Source organism: Micromys minutus (assembly GCF_963924665.1).
Source record: "Micromys minutus genome assembly, chromosome: 13".
Classification (NCBI taxonomy): domain Eukaryota; kingdom Metazoa; phylum Chordata; class Mammalia; order Rodentia; family Muridae; genus Micromys; species Micromys minutus.
The window spans coordinates 13,467,987-13,489,522 of record NC_137982.1 but is presented as its reverse complement, the minus strand read 5'-3'; the positions used below and the strand labels follow the sequence as shown (position 1 = coordinate 13,489,522).

General features: G+C 41.0%; 1 protein-coding gene across 4 annotated transcripts in view; it reads left to right on the top strand.

Moving 5' to 3' along the window:
* DENND1A (DENN domain containing 1A) overlaps positions 1-21,536 on the top strand; it is a 460,146-nt gene that overhangs the window by 196,126 nt on the left and 242,484 nt on the right. The gene's annotated exons all lie outside the window — the stretch shown is intronic.

The following is a 21,536-nucleotide window of genomic DNA, read 5'->3' as shown; positions in this document are numbered from 1 at the left end:
CTATTCTTCTGCAATGTCCCCTGAGCCTTAGGTATGGGAGTTACTTTGTAGATGTATCCGCTGGGACTGGGCTCCACAACTCTGCATTTTGATTACTATGTATATACTCTTAAAAACACATTATTCAACCGTTAACATCCACAGCAAATAAATAAAGTTGGCTTTGAATAAATATAAGTTTTGATACTACAAAAAGAAAAACAGGAGCTATGTTTGTTTATTTTACTTGTCTTTGAGAAGCTTAGGCTGACCTTGAACCCAGTATTCCCTTCCTGAGTACTAGAATTACAGGCATGCTCATACTCAGTAAATCTAATTACTTTGAATAAACCCATCAAAAAGTAGAAAATTCAGCTGCATTTCCTTTTAATTATTTGGTAGTTAAATGTCATATAAGTATGTATATATTTTAAAAGTCATGTTTATTATCATATATTTTTATTTGCTAACTTCTCTGTATATCCTGAACCCCCCCCCCCCAAGATAGTCCCTCATTTTACCCAGGGACTGTCTGCTATTGGAGTCATTAGGTACAATGACTGCAGCTGCTGTCTATTACTTTCAGCTTGGAAGCTGCATTGTACCTGTGACGTGAGCTGTACTGTCATGACAACCCTTCTGAATAAATAACTCCATCTTATAGAAAAAAAACCAAGGGTTAAGTAACTTGCCAAGTTCAAACCTGTAGAACTTTGCTTTATAGTTATTTTTCATTCAAGTTTTTGTCAAACACTTACTGTAATTTAAAAAATGAACCAAAACTCACTATAAGTTTTGCTATCAGAAGCAGCTGTGAGGATTTATTGGTGTAGAAGTCATTGTCTGCATTTCAGGTGGCTGAGCATTCTTCCTGCTGCCAGTCCTTTATATATTTAATCCTCCTTTATCAAGTGAATATTTCAAAGTGAGTGTGGTTGTCCAGCAAAAACATAGAGCTAAACTGTGCATAGAAAGCCAAGTTCACCATAGGGTCCCATGAAGGACTGAGCAAGATAAGTGGGAACCAGATGCCTTTCTGCAGGAATGCAGACATACATAGTTGAGCCAGCTTTGGCATGTGGTGCCTACTCTTTGGTTAGATTCATGATATATAGCAAAGGAAAAGGTATTTTGTCCTAGGTCCCCAAGTTAGAGAGTTGTGATTTTTAAGATTCCATTAGGCAATCTTTCCTGCCTTTTTTCATGAAAGGTTACCAGGTAAGGGCTTTGTTGCCAAAGGAGAGGTCCTGGCAAGGTCATATAGACAAGGAGCATTCATAGTCATACCTGTGATTTGTAAGTCACATGGGAGGAAGTGCTATGAGTATGTAGCATATATATATATATAATTTATACACATACGTATATCACTAATATTTCACCCCATTTCAGACAAACTTTCTGTGTCTTCTAACTGCTGAGCATTTGAAATAGTACAGATCTTAGTTCTGTAGGGGAGGAGCAGCTGCCCCCACAAGTGGCCCAAGATTCTAAGAAGCTGATCATTTCTGCCTCTTCTGTCCTGTCTGGTATGGTAATAGCAGAGTTCATTTCTCTTTTCATGTTTAAGGATCAGGTACTGTTGGTGTTGTCATGTCTCTCACACCCCAGCCTCTTGGGTTTTGTACCTAAACTCCAGAAATCCTGGAAACCTGTAACAGAAGGGAGGGGCTGAGGATAGGGAGGGGTAGAAGGAGAAAATCTGGAGGCTGATTGGTAAGTTGAAGAGAGCCTGGTAGACCAGATAATTAAAAAAGAACATAAACCTTTAAATGAACTTTGCATTTGTTTTTCAAGCAGAGAACCTCCTGTAGACATGGTGAAAAGAAAAAGAGGAATATGGATCCCAGAGATGTGAAGTAATTATTTAATGGAAAACAGGAAATCTGGGAAACAACATGCACTCTGCAAGCAGATCGTCATTGGCTTAGAATTCAAGCTCTCTCTTAATGCAAAAAGAAGGACCCTTTTCTTGTCTGTATAGCTTTAATTTCCTTCAGACAGAGCACGCTTGAGCTGACATAATGTGGTAGTGTTAAGGAATAGGTGGCCTTTACATGGCACTCTGTGAAGTCTCCTTAAGGTGCTGGCAGAGAAGCTTCTCTCTCTTCCGGTTTTCTTCTTTGTTTTCCAGTGCCCAGCCTACCTAACCTTGAGCAACTGACCCAGAGAAGATAGCCATAGTAATTTAGAGAGAAACATGCTCAATCTTTGCCTTTTCACTGTCTAATGAGTTCCTGTAAAAAATATATCAAAAGAAATCCTCATCCCAGAGTCCTCACATTTCAAAGTCGGGTGTATGTATTATAAGAACTGCTGATTCATTAGGAATGCTTCCTAATTCTAGTGCAACAGCTGCTTCTGGTTAGAACAAACTCCTGCTCTTTTGTGCCCTGTCCCTCTGCGGAGATCTGAAATTTTGACTTAAGATTTTCCTCTGGCTCCATTCAGCCTTTTCTCTTCACTCTGTTTTTGCCCCTTGATTATAGTGTTTTGTCCTTCTCAGTATTCATGCAATCTGAACAGCCTACTGTACCCATGCCTCACCTTTAAAAAATGGCTTTTTAAAAAGATTACAAACACTAATAAAACTCTTGTGGTAATGCTTTTTGTTTGCGTTCACAGTGACAGCGGAGTATATTGTACAGCAATAAAGAAAAAAAGTTGAGATGTGTTATAGTCATGAATTCTAAGTGCAGTGATTTAAAGTACTAGGAACATTTCAGAGACTGCCATTGTCTGTTAAATGAAACCACTGTATTAGCGTATCATAGCATGCTGTTCTAATCACTTTCCGCCAAATACCAGCTTTTGAAAGAAACATGCTGTATTTTTTTATATATAAAATCTGCAGTACTATAATTGAACGGCTCGGCAGAATAGGTAAATGAATGTAGCAATGTGCATTCAAATATGTCTCTTTGGTCTGTAATGAGCTGATTGAAGTTCACAGTTGTAAGACTTGCCATTTATTTTCTGGTTTTATATTCTGGACCCAGACAAAAGTGCCTTTAAAAAACTAACAGAAAAAAAGTAGAAGGAAATTGTTCATAAAAATCAGATAGCCTTTTGTGAAGACCACTATTGGATTTGGGGTTCTCATGGTCTTCTTCTGCTGTCCTTTTGTTACACACACACACACACACACACACACACACACACACACACACACATGTATGGGGTGGGGAAGCTAGAAATGTAGCTGAATGGTGGAGTACCTAGCATTTGCAAAGTCCAGGATTCAATTCCCAGTACTATCCACCCACCCCTAATAAAAGGTAATAAAAATAAAACAATTTTTTTCTGTGTAACCATTTTAAATGTTAGAACTTTTGAATTTGTTTATTTTAATTTTATGTGTATAGATGTTTTGTGATTATGCATATTTGTGCAGCACATGTTTGTAGTGCCCAAAGAAGTCAGAGAAAAAAGGCATTGGATCCCCACATCTGGAGTTAGGAATGTTTGTAAGTCACCATTTGAGTTCCAGGAACTGAACTTGGGTCTCTGGAAGAATAGCCAGTACACTTAACTGCTGAGCAATCTCTGCAGCCCCTTCCTTTTATAATTGTTAACAGCTTCTGTTGGAGGGTAGGAAGCATCCCATGTACATAGAATCACACTCATGAGTGAGATCTTGGATGCCTGTACTACTTCCTTGATAGGATTTGCTCAGTCATGATCCTTGCTGACTTGCAGGTCTGACTCCCCATTAGACACTGAGACTGGAGATTGTGTTTGCTTCACCCATTTGCTTCAAGGGGCCTTACTACCAATTTGGTGTTTGATGACCAAATGAGTCATAGAAGTCTAAGTCCTGTGCTTCGACTTAGAGATGAACATAGATCATGTCAAATCCTGGTTAGGATGAGACTATCCAGATTCAGTACAGAAATACTTTTGAGCTTCAGGGTTATTCTAATCATTGAAGAAGACCCTTCAGTTCTTTTCTCTCAGGCAAAAGAACTTTTTTTTTTCTTTTTTGCTTGGTGGGAGAAAGAGCAGGAATAGGAAGGATATAGAGTAGTGTTGGAGAGCTGCCACTCACTTGGGACAGTTGACTGTGGACTTGTTTGAATGTTCTTTAGATTCTGTGGATATGTTGCTTGAGGGAAGTTCCTTATATTATCTGTGTTCACATTCTTTCTACAAAATGAGACTAAAACAGTTTAGAGTAACTGACTGAGACATGTAATACAAATTTGGCTTCTGACTTTTCCGATCCAGAAGCAATACCTAGACAAACCCATAGTGTGGCCAGATATCTGGGCTTAAAGAAAGCATGATAAGAGTTCGTATGGCCAGCATGAACAGAAATGGCTTATTTCACACATACGACAATGTTAATATAGATGGTAAGGTTTTAGATGACCTGTTGTTCTAATGTGCTAGAGGACTGAATGCATTCTTATAATATCATATTAGGTGGAACGAATGGCAACCTGTACTATGAATGCCATGAGACTATGCTACCTTTAAAACTTGTCCCTTGTTGGCAACAGTAGATAGCAAAATATTAACAAAGATAAATAAAAGTAAAATAAAAAAGCAATTGCTTGTACTAGAAGCCAGATTAAAAGTTATATCTCTGTTCTTCTTGTCTTGTGACTACTACACCCATGAGCGCTTTTGTCAGATGACTGGATTTTCCTTTATCTTCAAAAGAAGTGAGGTTGTTAAAGGAAGCAATGGTGGGAAAAACAGGTAGAGAACAGGTGATTTTACTGTTGTGTGGGTTGGGCACAAGAGAACATTCTGGGGTCCTAGAAGTGTGTATTTTGACTGAGGGTAGTTCTTAATATATATGCATATGCCATATGCAGCTAATGCATTTAAGGATACATAGAGACAGAATGAGTGTGCTTCATCTCATGTCTGTCAAAGGCAGTTTGTAAACAACCAGGAGAATGATGGGTTTCAGAACTTGAGCCCTTGCTTCTATTCCTCACTGTCCTGTTATTAGTGTAATAATGACCTTGAGCAAGTCATCCCTAACCTGGAGTCTCTGACTCTTCATCTGTCAGCTACTGCCGAGATGTCCAGACACCTTTTCTCCTCTCTCTTGAATGGTCCTTATGATAAGCTGGTCTTTCAGTTGACTGGAGCTCTACTCCTTCAAAACCATGAAAAACTTGAGCTGGAACCTTTGTGAAATGCTAACACCCATATGTGTGTTTAAGGCTAGTTCTTAGGTCTTGTCTTACTGTTGCTGTCTTTCTTTTCACCAAATATACTAAATCCTCAGGGTTAGGTCTTAGCTAATTAGCCTAGCTAAGTACAATATATGTTATTTCTTCATTTAAGAAAGCACAAGGAAGCATTTGTAGTGTTAGCTTGCAGAACATCATTCATTCCTTAATTCTGCTAATATAAGTGTGCTCACATCTGGATTTTTTTTCCCCTTTGCTTTTATTCTGTCTTTGAAATAAAATCTCTATCTTATGTTAAGTGAATAAATATTAATTTAGAATTCCCCATCGGCTCAGCCCACTTTTCCTTTAAAATCATAAAGAATATATACTTGCAGCACTGCGTATTTTACAAGCATTTAAAAGCCATTGAGAATATGGCTGGACACCATTTTTTCTCCTGAGAGAGCAGTTAGGCATCTCTAACCTAATAATCAAAGCAAAAGCTACCTATTTTTCAGTGCTTGATAGATTTCTTGAACTGTAAGTAGCTCTGGGAAAACCACCACCACCACACGCACCCAGGATTTCAGTTGCTGTGTTCGTCGTGAGCCTTCTCGTCTCTGAGGTTCCAGATGTGTACATCTACTACTCTGTCCTTTATCTGATCTCTCTTCTGCTCTCACATTAGAATCCAGCCTGGAAGGTTTCTTACAAGTGGACTGCCCCAACCTTTATACTCAAGATTTCCTCCTCCACTGCCATCCTCCCTCTCCAAAACCATCAGAGCAACATCCTCACCCACCCCACCTACCCCCATCCTGCTCATGCCCTAAGTGAACCATTTGTAGTTTTGGGGATCTTTTCTTAATACCTTGTTCTCTATAGATGGAAGTGACTTCTCATTTATCTAGCTTGCCTTGCAGATTTGACCTCCAAGTATAACAGGGGAAAGTAAATTCTGACCCCCTTTTTGTTTTCTTTTTTCTTTTTTCTTTTCCTCAAGAAGAATGTTGGGGTTTACTGCAGACAGCTCTACCAACCCTAAGGAAAGTCACTGAAAAACTTAGATAACCACTTCTGCCCTAGAGCTAAAACTGATAGGAGCTGTTCAGGGAAAGAACCGTAGGCTTGGGCATGAGCAATTATCAGAGCATCAGTTGTTTTTCCATCTGGGGGCTTGTCTGGGAACTGGGTCATCACAGAATTGAAGATATGTAATGAAGCAGGAAAACAGACTTCCACTTTTCTCCCTTATAGCCTGCCTCCCCAACTCCATCAAGAACACCAGTAGTTGGAAGCCTGGAGGAGTTTATTTCAAGGAGGCTTTCTTTAAATTAATATACTAATAAATAAAACTATTTGTTTATTGGTATTAGATATTAAACCCAAAGCATCTAATAGTGACCTTCACTACCACCCAAAAAGTGATATGTATGTGTCCTAGGACACTGGGAGAATATGGGAAAAGATTATACATAATACAGAGCCTGCTTTTATATCTGAATGTATTATAATTATTTTGTGTACAAAATTCTTTTCTAGACATAGAAATCTAATAGCTCATTATAACCATTCTTTGTTTTTCACCCCAGATTTTATTCCCCTCCTGGTCCACCCTTCTGTTCCATATTTCATACCTCTCACCCCCACCCCCATCTCCACAAGGATGTCCCCACCCCAATCAACCTATTATAACATTTCTTATTGTATACTTAAGATGCTTTCAATTGTGAGTAGCATGGTACAGAAAAGGCTTTCTTTTTTAGCTTTTAGAATACCATGTGCTCGAGACACAAACCATAGGAGATCTAGGAGGAAAAATGTAGAGAAAAGAAAAGGTTTTCTATCATTCATAACCTTGAAATAAACGGTAATAGTGTTTTATTTTGTCTTTCTGAGAGTGTGCATACCTGGATATAGTAAAGTGAGCATAGCCTGCTTCTTCTCTTCCTCCTCTTCCTCTTCTTCTTCCTCCTCTTTCTCCTCTACTTTACCTTTTTCAATCTTATAGGCATTTTTTCACATGACTAAAAAACAAGCCAAAACATACTTTTTTGTTGCCTGAATTGAATACAATTGATTTAAATGTTCTCTTAGCACATGTTTAAGTGTCTGTATATTTTATGATTATAAGAAATAGCTATTTATATAATGTACTACCAAAAATTAAGTCACGAGATTTAATGCAGATAAAAATAAGGTTAAAACATTCTCATTTTCTAGTCTTCATGTAAATTTTAGTAGTTACTTATTAGAAGGCAACTTTCTTGCTTTTTCTGTAGGACTTTAAGAAATTATATTAGAGGAACTGGAACTTGTTTCTGCCAAGAAGTTTACTGACTTGGTATCCTTTTCCAAAGTTGAATTTTAAAATTTTTTCAAAGTTTGTAATTATTGTCATATTTTGAGAGGGGTTTATAATGTGAATTTTAGGCTTTTGTTACATTGCAAAGGTCTTCCCTGGCTTCTAGTAAACAATAATCCCTAAGCATGACAATTACGTGAAAACCCAGGACTGGCTGAGTGGTAGAGTTTTTGTGCAGCAGAGAGTGACTAATGGCAACCTGATATTGCACTTTTGATCACCATACCCTGGATTCCCAATTCCTCTGGTTGTTCAGGTCTCAGTTCATCTGTTCTGCTGAGCGTACAGTAAAGGAAAGCTCAGCTTTACCAAGTGGCTATTTTTGGTTATGGTACAGGATGCATGGCTTCCTCCCTGTGGATGCTTAGGTTTCCCTGAGTATTGCACTTTATGCCTTTCAGGACATTCCTAACTTTATCATAGCTCCACATGCAGAAACTTAGCCTTAGTGGTCATTCAGTACCTCTGCCTAGGAACCTGGATTATGTTAGGAAATGAATGAAAGGCTGCTGACAAACAATGATTGTTTCATTTTGGCAACAGCTTAGAAATACTAATGGAGTAAATACACTATATGTAAAGTGTCCAGAGGACACCTGACTATATGGCTTCCTTGGAGAATGCATACCTGCTGGAATAGCAACTCATACAGACTTGGGTGGTACCCTAATTTTTGAAGCCATGTGATTTCAGCAAGTCACCTAGCTTCTCTATGCCCTACTTTCCTAAACCATTTTCTGGCATCTACTTGGAATCACTGAGTCAATAAGCAAATTCTAGATAATCTCCCAGCATTGGTAAATTCCTGAATTAAGAGAAGTCCTTCTCATATTTTGATCTCTTTGTTGTATCCTGAGCAGCACAGCAGCAAAGGTTCTTGGAGCTAGGATCTTGTAGTCATACTTGGACAGATTACATTCTCTTCTTCAAGATTACTGTGGACAATTCTGCTTTCCTCTGCCTAGTACAGGATTGCTGCAGAATTGGATAGAGGCAGAGGTTTCTTCTGAGTAGCACAGTTTAGTGGATAGCACAGATTGCTGTGGCTTAGGGAAGCAAGAGAGGGGTTACCTGGCTTGCACAGGTTCTTCCTTTGCTTTCCTCAAAACCTTCAGTTTTACTTGTAAAAACACTGTGAGAACTGTCTTAGTGAGCGACTCATGCAGTCACCAGAAGTAACTGAGAACAAACTAGCTTCCTGTCTGTCTTTGTTGTCAACTCTCCTTGCTTGGGTCTGCCTTGCACCCGAAGGAGCCTTTGAACATGAGCTGTCTGGAGCAATCTCTGGCTTTATCACTTATTTTAATGTTCCTTGCACAGGGTCATTCTTGGTTGTGGTGCTCTGGGCAGTCTCACCCCAGAGTGCTTCCCTTCCTTTATTTAACCTCTGACCTGTGAAAACAAGAGTTAATCAAGAGTTCTAAGGTAGCTAAGAGGAAGGGGAAGTGTTTGGTTACAAATTAAATATGAACAAGTCATAAGTCATAAATCCCCAGTAGTGCTACCAGTTGTGCTTCTCAAGTTGCATATGGCCCAGAGTGTTTGAGTTATAAATTCAAGTTCAGAGCCCTCTGATTGCTTGGGGGTAGGTGCGAGGTTCATTTTCTTTTTTGGCTCTAAACTTTTTGCTTACTAAAACATAAGTTTTACTAGACCAGCCCTGTTCATATCGTTTGGTTTGGTAGTTTTTTCTTTTTTCTTTTTCTTTTTTGTTTCATGCTTGCCTCTCTTTTTCCCTTTACCTGCCTGCTTATGTTGATTGGTGTGCTGCTCTGTGAATTGAGACAGAACTGTTTCCCCAAAAGAAGTTAAGCAGGAAAAAGTCGCCAAGGAAAGGCACTGAAGCATTGAGCATAAATGGCTTTTAAGAGACAGCCAGACACTTTTATAGAGAGATTTGTGATAGAATGAGAGAACATTCAAGCCAAGATGTGGGTGCAGATGAACTAAATGAGTGCTGTTCATGAAAACTGGGTACCTTGTTTAATCTAAGGCTTCCTTAATGGGCACAAGCATGCACACATAGCTTCATGCTTCAAATTTAAGAAGACTACACAGCCTAAGAACCTGTGACATGAGCTTGGTCTTTTTAGTAAGTTCTTGAAAATGTACATCTAGGTCACAGCATGAGGCACTGGAAACTTGAAGTCCCCCCCCACAAGAACCCCCCCCCCATTTCCAATATAATGCACACTCTAAAGCAAGGAAGAGTAGACACACAACTGGTAGAATTATTGGGAGGTAGCCAAAGTTGGGTTGCTTGGGGTACTTTATAGCTTAGGAGTTTTAGAGGCAAGCTTTGATTGTATCAGAGTGTTACAGTGAGAACACAAGCTAGGAATTTCATGGCTCATCTCAGGTTCAGTACTCTTATAGAGCAAGTAGGACTGAAAATACAAACTGGGCTAGTTTTGTACTTTAGTAGTCATGCTATCATAGGAAGGTCATTCTGCTTCCGAGACTCAGTTTTATCTTCTGTAAAACAGGACAGTCCTCTCATACAGCTGCTACAAAAGTACTATATCAAGGCACCTAACACTTGATAAGTGTCCCCCTTCTCTATTAGCTTTTACTAAAATGATGTCAAGTAGCATCTCCATGGTATAATTAGTTTTGTTGTTTACTACTAAAAGAAAGACAGAACTTCTTATGGAACTGTTTCTTGCCTTTGTCTTTTTTGGTTTTGTACTAGTTGTAGAGACAGAATATGTCTCTCTTAGGCTATGAAAACTTTGGTCAGGTGGGCCTGGCTTAGAACCTCACTGGACCATTATATTATATTATAGTTGTAATTCCAGCCATAAAGTCAGATGATCTGAATGGGGAAACTTGCAGGTGTGTGAGTACAGGAGTGGGCCACCCCATAAACTCCTGGGAACATGATGAAAGACCTGTGTGCTCACCCTCTCTGGACGATGGAAAATACCAAGACTTAAAGCTTGCTGTCAGTGCAGGTGATATTATTCCTAAGGTCTCCCAATAGCAGCATTTCACCAGTGGTAACAGCAGTGTGCCCTGTGCTCTCCTCTAGAGCAGTCTCCCTCAATCACAGTCATACTACCTCAGGAAAGAAGACAACAGACACCCCCTCTATAAGCAGCAATTATTGAGCACCCATCAAGAGAGAAAGGAGCCCTGTTTCCAAAATCAAATCCAAGTGTATGTTTCAGCAGGTCTGTATCAGCATGAGTGTTTCCTAAGAGGGACGTTGTGTGTGTGTGTGTGTGTGTGTGTGTGTGTGTGTGTGTGTGTGTGTGTGTTGCCCATACCTCATAATACAAATTAACATTTTACTCATTCAGCACATACAATATATTTTTCTGTGTACATGTAATGGGATATTAATTGTAGGCATAAATCAGAGATTCTGAGCTTAACTGGATACTATAATAAATTTACAATTCAAGATTAGCAGCTGTGAGCAAAGCAGAAGGATCAGGTTGGGCAGGACTGGCTTTGATCTCCCAAAGGGGTTGTGTTTTTCTTTTACTTTGACTTTTGGTCTCATTAGCAGTAAGAGTACAGCAATATCAGGGTGAAGGAAGTTAGTGCTACTCCAGGCACAGCTGGAAACGTGTTTCAACACTATACTCACCCATTCAAGGTGGGTTCCAGTCACATCCCCATTCCACAGATGGAGAAGGAGGAACATGCTTGGGCCACAGCTGCTGAGCTTCCTGCTGTGCAATTCGTAGAGTCACTTCTGGGAAAGCTTTTGAGATCTTTGCTCTTCCCCTTGTGACCTACAGTACTGACCCAGTGCTGCTGCATTTTCTGCTGGTGTGAGGTATTTACACTGTGCAGAACACAGGCACAAACTAGAAAACATGTAACGTGATGCTGGGCTAGAAACTGTCATTTCAAACTCCACAGAGATCTTTAATGAAGCTGAAGTATTATTTCAGGAAAGAGCTGGTGCTTATCTCCTGGAAAGGAGTGTGCACAGAGCTGGAAAACTTAGGCCAGCACCCATGATCCGTTTTTGTTGTGCCTAAGGGTGAGAGTATTTGGGGGGTTGGATATGATGGGGAAGGAAATGTGTCTTATGGAAGGTCCTAGCTGGGAAGGACAAGAAAGAATGGAAGGTGGAGAAGTGGATGAGAGGAGTCATGTCAGAGCTTTTTTCTTTAGTACATTTGGAGAAAAGAACAAGAGAAAATACAGATTACTGCCTACTACAAGATGCTTTAAGGGTTCATCAGCACTTGGAAAATTAGGTTTCCAGTAAGAGAATGAGAAGAGGAATAATTGATGAGCTCACTTGGGGAAGGAGTAAGAAGTCTTTTACAGCTATTCCTTTAGCCTACTCTAAGCATTTGCACCACCAATGCTCTAATTACTTGTCATATTCCAATAAGATGTTGGTTGATTGGTTTTTTAATTCTGGGTTATTTGCCTAACCAAATGTTGCCTGCTAAGTTGCAGTCCCCATCTCCTAACAAAAGCAGACTGACTGTTATCCTATGGTCCTGGCCTTTGTAGTTACTATAGCAATGATTGCTGTCTGTCACAGGAAGCTGTGGGTCATAGAATGTGTGGTATGGCCAAGCACACAGAGAGTTGAACAGTCATACTTTTTTTTTTTTTGATAACAAATGTTATCTCCTTTCCTGGTTTCTCCTCCAGAAACCCACTATCCCATCCCTCAGCCCCCACCCCCTACCTCTGCTTCTATAAGGGTGCTCACCCACCCACTCCTTCCTGCCTTCCTACCCTGGCATTTCCCTACACTGGGACATCAAGCCTTCACAGGACCAAGGGCCTCTCCTCCCATTGATGCTCGACCAGGCTATCCTCTGCTACATATGCAGCTGGAACCATGAGTCCCTCAATGTGTACTCTTTAGTTGGTTTAGTCCCTGGGAGCTCTGGGTGAGGGGTGTCTGGTTGGTTGGTATTGTTGTTCTTTCTATGGATTGAAAACTCCTTTAGCTCCTTCAGTTCTTTAATTCCTCCATTGGGGACCTGATGCTCAGTTCAGTGGTTGACTGCAAGCATCTGCTTCTGTATTTGTCAGGCTCTGGCAGAGCCTCTCAGGAGACAGCTATCTCAGACTCCTGCCAGTAAGCACTACTTGGCATCCACTGTAGTGTCTTGGTTTGGTGTTTGTATATGGGATGGTTCCCCAGATAAGGCAGTCCCTGGATGGTCTTTCCTGCAGTCTCTGCTCCACACTTTGTCTCCATATTTCCTCTCTTGTTCCCTCTTCTAAGGGGGACTGAAGCATCCACACTTTGGTCTTTTGTCTCCCTGAGCTTCATGTGGTCTGTGAATTGTATCTTGGGTATTCTGAGCTTTTGGGCTAATATGCACTTACCATGTATATTTTGTTTTTTTCTTTTTCTTTTTAAGATACACTGTGGCTGTCTTCAGACACACCAGAAAAGGGCATCGGATCTCATTACAGATGGTTGTGAGCCACCATGTGGTTACTGGGATTTGAACTCAGGACCCAATCAGTGCTCTTAACCACTGAGCCATCTCTCTAGCCTCACCATGTGTGTTCTTTTGTGACTGGGTTACCTCACTCAGGATAATAGCTTTAAGTTCCATCCATTTGCCTAAGAATTTCGTGAAATCATTGTTTTTAATAGCTGAGTAGTACTCCATTGTGTCAATGTACCACAGTTTCTGTATCCATTCCTCTGTTGAAGGACATCTGGGTTCTTTCTGGCTTCTGGGTATTATAAATAAGGTTGCTATGAACATGGTGGGGCATGTGTTTTTGCTATATATTGGAGCATCTCTTGGGTATATGCCCAGGAGTCACACATTAATAGAGGAGTGAAAAAGACAAGCCTGAGACATCTTCATATTCCCAGATTAAAATGTATCCAGTTAAACAGATGCCACAAGTGCATAGTAAAAATGGGGGGAAATTTGGAATTTTATCTTAGAAGAGTGAATCTAAGAGTTTGAAAATAAATTTACTTCAACAGAATCTAGTTTTTAATTTTAACAATGCATTAATTCTTAGACAGAATAATTCATGAGTCAGATGGGTTTCTGAGTGAAGGGGTTTTGGTTTCTCTGCCTTGATAACACTTCATGTTTGACTTGCATAGCATAACCAGAAAAGAAGTCTTTTTTTTTTTTCTTTAAGTATTTGAGAACTTTAGTTTCCCAAAGGCGTCTCTTGTCCTTTGATATTGAAATCATTTCCTTTTGATGTAGCTGTTGTGTCACCATGCTTGTTTTTATCTTGTTTCTCTTGGTTGTTTGTTATCTGGGCTGGTGCTGCCAAGTCCTCATTTGTCAGCACTGAGCAGGTGTCCAGCTCTCTAAAGTGTCTCTGAAATCCTGCATCCCGAGTGTGGCTTATGATTTACCCCGTGGACAGCTGATGTCTGTCTGACCGAGACACTGGCAGACACTAGCAGAGGATCAGGGGTAGATGCTAGGTCCCACAAGAAGGACAGAGTGGCAACTTCTGTTTGAGGTAGCCACATCTTCTGGGTGAATATTTTCTTCTTCTTATGGTTCTGCCTTCTGACTCACTCTGCTTGACACAGGATGTGTGTCTCCTATGCATGAGGAACCTCTGACTGTGAAACCAGGACTCCAAAGAAAACTTCCCACAGCCAAGATCAGCAAGAGCAATAAGCAGGGAGGCCCAAGAGTGGGGTTTAAGCACTAGACTGGGCTCCTCTTTTTGTGTGTCAGCTCTGTAAGTTAGGTACTGGTTCTTAAACTATGGCTGAATGTTGAAGTCATACATGCATGTATGTATACAGTTATCAACAGTAAAGACTTTTGAACACGCAAAAAGCAATCAGTAATTGAAGAGCAAATGGGAAATGGATCTTAGTATTTCTGGCAGTCTTGTCTGTATTGGACTACTCATCCGTCATGCCACACAGCCAGCAACACTGGGAGCATATCAGCTCAGACTCAGAACTGTTAGGTTGTGAACTGCAGGGCTTTCACTGTCTGCATAAACTTTTCTGCTCTTATCAGAATAGTGACTTAGTTATATAAAGAAAATAAATACTTTTAATGCTTTCCTACTATCAATAAGTATCAAATTAGCATATTATCAGATTGTATAGCATTAGAATATTTGGTTTTACAAAATTGTTTGAACTGCTGCTATTTTGTACTGAGTATTTGTGTAAAACAGCATTCTCCATACTGATACTTATAAAGTAGAAATATTGATTACAACAAGGCTTTACCCTGTCTCAAACAAAAATAATGATTAAACTCTGAAAAATATAAATGATGCTCTATCTGTGGTATCAAATATTTAGTCAGGATTTAATTTTTTTATAAGAAAGTAAGCAAGCATATTTATCTGATTAGAATGCAAATTTGCTTTTATATTTATTAAACAGTAAAGTTACAAGTTTACTAAAGAGTAGTTAAGGTGAATTTCTTTCTGATTTATTGTTAGATGTTTGGTTTGCACACCTATTTTACGTACTGGTATGCCTAGGCCACATAAAAATTTCTCAGGCAAAACTTTAACTGTTAGTACAAAAGCTTAAGAAAGTTTGATATGTCCAGACAGTGGTAGCACATGCCTTTAATCCCAGCACTCCAGAGGCAGAGGCAGGCAGATCTCTGAGTGGGTCTACAGAGTGAGTTCCAGCACAGCTAGGGCTACACAGAGAAACCCTGTGTCAAAAGAGGGGTGTGTGAGAAACAGACAGACAGACAGACAGACAGACAGACAGAGATAGAGACAGAAGAGACAGAAAGACTTGGAGCAATGTGGCTGGCTGCATCCTTAGTAAAATATTTTTAGTATTTTTAAATATATGTGTATGTGTGTGCCTATGTTTAGACATATCTACATGTGACTGCAGGTACCCACTGAGTCTGGGAAGCGGTGTCAGATCCCTTGGAGCTAGAGTTGCAGGTGGTTGTTAGCCACCTGACTTGGAGACATAGAACTGTGCTTAGGTCATCTAGAAAAGCAGCCAATTTTCTTAACCACTGGGCCATCTCTCCAGGCCTGTTGCTTCTTTTTATCGATAAAGTCCCCAAGTCTTTGAGAGATTGTTGCCATAGCCAGATGTCCAGTGCCCTGCAAGAGAGTTGTTATTTCACTTTATCTTCCCATATAATATGCCCCAAGTATTTATTTGCTAAATTTTTACAATAAATTTCTTTTATTATTTTCTTCTAAACTAGAGCCAGGACATTTTATTGATCTTTTTTAAGTTTTAAGGATGACTGGATTATATTAGCTAAGGTTTTCCTTTTAGAAAAGCAAGTCAGACAGTGATTCTGCTAGAGCTAAGTTTACTGAGAGAGAAGTAGCTACTTTCTCCTAGTTTTAAGTACTCATCCTTAGGATGTTATTTCATTGTCTTGTCGGTCCCTCCCTCCCTATCTTAGTTGATGAGTAAGCGAGAAGCCCATTCATTAGTTTCAGAGTCCAGCCCTGCATGCCCTCTAGCTTTCACCATTACCCTTGCTCCAGCCCTTGTTTATGAGAGGTATGTTTGTTTGTGCTGATCTTTGTACCCATTGCTTCCAGCTTTTCCACCTCACTGGGTCCCTTCAGAGTTAAGCTGAAGCTCAGCCTCTTTGAGATAAAGTAGGGTTTCCAGGGCTGCCACCACTTTCTCAGTGTCACGTGGCTGACTCTCTGGCCATGTTTAAACTTTTCTTCTGCTTTTCAACTAATGCCATTATGGTGTGCACTCCAGATGCTGTCTTCACATTGTTTCTGATGGAGGAAGACATTCTTTTGTATGTATTGTTTTAAATACCAGCCAAACTTACACACAAAAGAATTGGAAGCTCAACACAAAGGACAGTTTTTTTCCTTCCCTGTTTAAAACATAGTGCTAAAATAATAATAAAGACAAACATTTTCCCCTTTTTTAAAAAATTAGATATTCTCTGTATTTACATTTTAGATGTTACCCCTTTCCGCCAATTTCATCCCCCCTTCCCCTCCCATTGCCTCCATGAAGGTGCTCCCTCTCCCACCTCAGCCCCTTGGCATTCCCCTACACTGGGAAACGAGCCTTCACTGGACCAAAGTCCTCTCCTCTCATTGATACCATATGTACCTGGAGCCATGGGTCTCTCCATGCGAACTCATTGGTTGGTGTTTTAGTTCCTGGGAGCTGTGGTGGAATAATTTTGTTCTTCCCATGGAGTTGCAGACCCTTTCAGCCCCTTCAGTCCTTTCTCTAGCTCCTAAATTGGGGTTCCCATGTTCAGTCCAATGGTTAGCTGCAAGCATCCTTCTCTGTATCAGTGGCTCTGAGAGAGCCTTTGAGGAGGCATCCATATAGGTTCCTGCGAGTAAGCACTACTTGACATCAGCAATAGTGCTTAGGTTTGGTGGCTACATATGGGATGAATCCCCAGGTGAGGCAGTTTTTGGATGATCTTTTCTCCAATCCCTGCTCCTCTATTTGTCCCATTATTTCCTCCCATGAGTGTTTTGTTCTCCCGTCTAAGAAGGACTGAGGCACCCACATTCTGGCCTTCCTTCTCTTTGAGCTTCATAATTTCTGTGAATTGTTTCTTGGTTATTCCAGGCTTTTTGTGCTAGTATCTGCTTATCAGTGAGTACATGCCATGAGTGTTCTTTTGTGACTGGGTTTCCTCACTCAGGATGATAGCTTCAAGTTCCATCCATTTGCCTAGGAATTTCATGAAGTTGCTTCTATTAGCTGAGTCCATTGAGTCAGTGCACCACAACTTCTGTATCCCTTCCTCTGTTGAAGGACATCTGGGTTCTTTCCAGCTTCTGGCTATTATAAGGCTGCTATGAACATGATGGAACATGTGTCCTTGTTAGATGTTGGAGCTTCTTTTGGATATATGCCCAGAAATGGTATAGTTGGGTCCTCAGGTAGTACTATGTCCAATTTTCTGAGGAAATGCCAGACTGATTTCCAGAGTGGTTGTACCAGCTTACAACCCCACCAACAGAGGAGGAGTGTTTGTTCCTCTTTCTCTACATCCTCGCCAGCATCTGCTGGCACCTGAGTTTTTTTATCTTAGCCGTTCTGACTGGTGTGAGGTAGAATCTCAGGGTTGTTTTAATTTGCATTTCCCTAATGACTAGGGATGTTGAGTATTTCTTTAGGTGCTTCTCAGCCACTTGATATTCCTCATTTGAGAATTCTTTGTTTAGCTCTGTACCCTATTTTTAATAGGATTATTTGATTCTCTAGAATCTAACTAGTATCCAATATATACAAAGAACTTAAACATTTTAGTATGCATTTTAAAAATATTTTCTTCTACACAACTACATACCAATCATAAAAATGAAAATGTCAGTGAAATCCTTGGATTTTACTATTCACATTTTTAAGAAATCAAGTTCAGAATTAACATTGCATTCATTAGTATTACCTGTGTTTTAGTCTGGCCCAGGTCCTCAGTGTTTCTTCCACCTTTCTGAACAGGACAGTGAGGCTCTTATAATGGAGTATGACCTTCTGTATGATTTATCTAATGCTTTCTCAAGATGAGGCTCTGCTTTCATGCCAAGGGTGTGATAGAGTTGTGCTCTTTTCTATGGCATTCTGTCTGGTAACACACTGTTTTGTGCTTTTCTGTTATTTGATGAAGGTTGTAACCTTTGCATTTTTTTCTTCTTCTGTGATTTACGGCTTGTTTGTAAAGACTTACTTTCAGACTATACAAGTAGCCTCATCACTCAATAAATGTTCTGTTTGTCATTTTTATCTGCTGGGACTCTGTATAACCCTTTGTTAGTATGTGCTTTGATGTTCAGATTGTCATAGATCCTGTCAGTGAGATTTCTTCACCAACTTTTGTGTTCTGTTGATATGTCCAAACCATGCAGTAAACATTGCCTGGCTTAATGTGCCATAATGCACTTCTTAGCTCTTGCCTTGGAAGCAGACATTTCTATAGTAAACCTTCATTCTTAATAGAGAATGCTATTTAGAAGCCAATATCTAGGTCTTGAGAGTGCCTATTATAATCGAAGCGTTTCTTCTCACAGGCCTTTCCTATTATTCACTCTACTATGAGTATGTGTGTTTCCTGCCTGTCATCTGATTGTACCCATTTCTACTTCTATTTCTAGATCTTAGCTACCTCTGTGTGTAGTGATTTCACAGCTGTATCCAGCCAGGATTCATTCTTGTTTCTTCCTTAGTCATATTTCTAGTTCGCATGTCTGGTATCAAGACCCTTGGTTTCTCTTGCATGCTTAGCTACTTGATCATTCACCTGCTACGTCACCAGGCTCCTACTACACCTTCCTTCCAGCATGGCTGCATTTCCTCACTGTATTTGAACCAACACTTTAGGTGAAACTGCTACCTCCTCCTACCACAAATATCCTTCTCATCTCATTTGCAGAACTCCTGGTGCCTTCCTCTCATCGATCTCACACAGGGCTGCCTACCAGATGATCTCTCTTCTCACCTTGACTACTTTCCACACCATTTCTGTTGCTGTCCCGTCTCCCTTCCACCCCCCCCCCCTCACACACACACACACTCACACCTGGTAAGATGGCTAGCTTAACCATCATCCATTTAGTGAGGGGAGATCAAAAGCCAGAGTCTGATCTCAGCTGGACTCAGTTCAGTTCTGGAGTAAGCAGCTCATCGAGCTGACACATTGAAAAGTAGAAGGTTTTCATCCAGCCCGTGCTGACTCTCTGGCTACCTACTTTATGTCCATGCAAACCATGGGTACTACACCATCAGGCCATTTTAGGAGGATTGTGAATTGGCAATTGTGAGTTCTACCTGGAACATAGGGCTGCACTGCCTCCTTGGCCCACAATACTCACCAGGCCACATGGAGAGGTCTCCGTGGCACTACCTCAACTCCTTTAAGATTTTCTGTGGATTCCCACAAAACAGCACTTCCCTATTGACAGTCTGATCTGGATGGGAGGGATAAGCTACCTGAATTGTGAGAGGAGCTTGGATCCAGGCTGACGGCTGAGGCAGCTATCTCCCTGCTGCAGCCTTCCCTCTCTGCTGGTGGGTCATGTTCCATTGGGATTCTATATTACGGCAAAGGCCTTAAGTAACCATGCTTGGGAAGGACAGCTGGCTTCTCCTGCCTAGACATCGTTTCCTGTGTTTATTTTTTTTCTGGACCAGGGCTGTGCCCTTCTTATTGTTTGTTATTTAGCCCTAGTGCTTGCTCGCCTTCGGAGAGATGCAAGCATACCCTGACCTAAGAGTTTTGGGCCCTGGAAGTGACCAGGGAGGAGATTTCTGATAGAGTGCTTGTTTCCTGTGTGGACTGGGAAGCACTGTTTACTCACTGCTGACAGACACGCACAGGATGGAGTAGGGGCTTCATGTCTTCACCTGCAGCCTCCTGGTAGTCCGGCCGGGTGCAGCACTAATGAAGCAGGACAGGAAGTGCCAGCAGACAGAGCTCAGCTGTGAACCATGGCCTCCTAGCTGGGAAGCCTGGACACTTTGAAGAAGACAGCTGCAGTTTGATTTCAAAACCCTAGCACTGCCATCGCTAGACATTCATCTGTCAGCACACAGGGGACATGTGGTCAGGCCAGAGGAGAGAGGAGTGCCTGGCATCCTGGGTAACTACCAAGCAGTCCATGGCAAATGATTCTATCCGCCTAGACAAAAGGATTCGTTTGGTGAACAGAGGCAGGTAAGGTGAGGTGGACTGGCTCTGTGGCTCAGGTGATCCTCACCAGGTGAAGCTACCGAGGCTTCAGGGTACATGCTAGGCTCCAGCTGTGAGCTCACTAGCTGTCCCAAACTGTTTAAGTTCTAATGGCTGGCAAAAGTAGACTGCCATGCTATCCTGCCTCTTGTGTGCATTCATGAAAGTAGCTGAGCTTTGCCTCTGCTTGGGACCTGCTTCCCCCTGCTTGCCCTTTCATCTTTTCTGACTTCCAGTTGTTGGGTTTACCTAGTGGTATTACTTTCAGGAAAAGAAATACTTGTAACCTTTGCCTGGGTTTGTTTACTAAAAGTCCTCTAATCTGTGTGGTTTTCATGGGAGAGGGATTTCTTGTTCTACTCTAATGGCTTTTAGCTCGTGGGGGTTTATTTAGCAGAAGAGGAAGAGAGCATGTTATCTAGTGCCTAATCCCTTTTGAATGTTTACATTGCTCTGCCAGAGCTAGAGCTGTGGAGAGTGGCAGCATCCATTTGCTCTGGAAGAGTCCATATGTGGCTGCCAGAGATGATGGAAACATATTAGCATAAGTGATAATACTGTCATAGAAGTGAAAAGTTAAGTTGCTTATCAGTATATTTTGATAAGCTACTTAAATTTTACAGTAGCATGTTCTGGCTTCAGACAGACTTCACAGATAGGAGCTTGTGCACTTTATCTGTCCTCTCTATTACCTCTCACTTCATTTATTACCCTCCGTGAGCCAACAGTAATCTGTACAGGGTGCTGATCCCCTCTCCCGGGCAGGATGTCACATCTGGGCCCTGCCTTGGGTCCAGGCCTATCTATCAGTAACAGACTCCATTTGCAGATGTGAGCAAGGCAGTGCAGCAGACTTCTTTCATGCCTTCTCTCAGAAGTTTTGAGACAGTTTCTAAGAGAGAAAAGAGCCATTTACAGAGTGTATAGGGTGGGGCTGGGACATGGTATGTTTCTTGAGAGTGGGAAATACATCTCACTAACTTTTCTATGGAGCTAAAGGGCCCTTGCTGTCTGCTACTTTTCATCTAAGTGTGTGTGTATATGCATGTGTGTGTGTGTGTGTGTGTGTGTGTGTGTGTGTGTGTGTTTTCCAATAAACTCTGAACTCAGAGTGACCACACTTCATATTTGGATTGGTGCTGAGGACATAGTAAAGGATGGTGTGTTCTCTTCTCTCTGTAGTCAGTCTCTATAGTCTGTTGAGAATACAACTATGCTGTTGAGTATTATGCTGTGGGAAGGGACATTGTAATAGTAGTGTGTGCATGACCACCATGGAAGGAACTGAGGCACAAAAATAGGTTCAAGAGGACAGGAGGCTATTAGAACAATGAGCTGAAATCAACTTGACTAGTTCATGAAGGTCATAGGGAGAAAAGGGCCAAAGTGTGCTGGCTTGGGCAGGCTCAGACATGCCTGGTATATTTATCATAAAACTGCATACCTCTAGAGAAC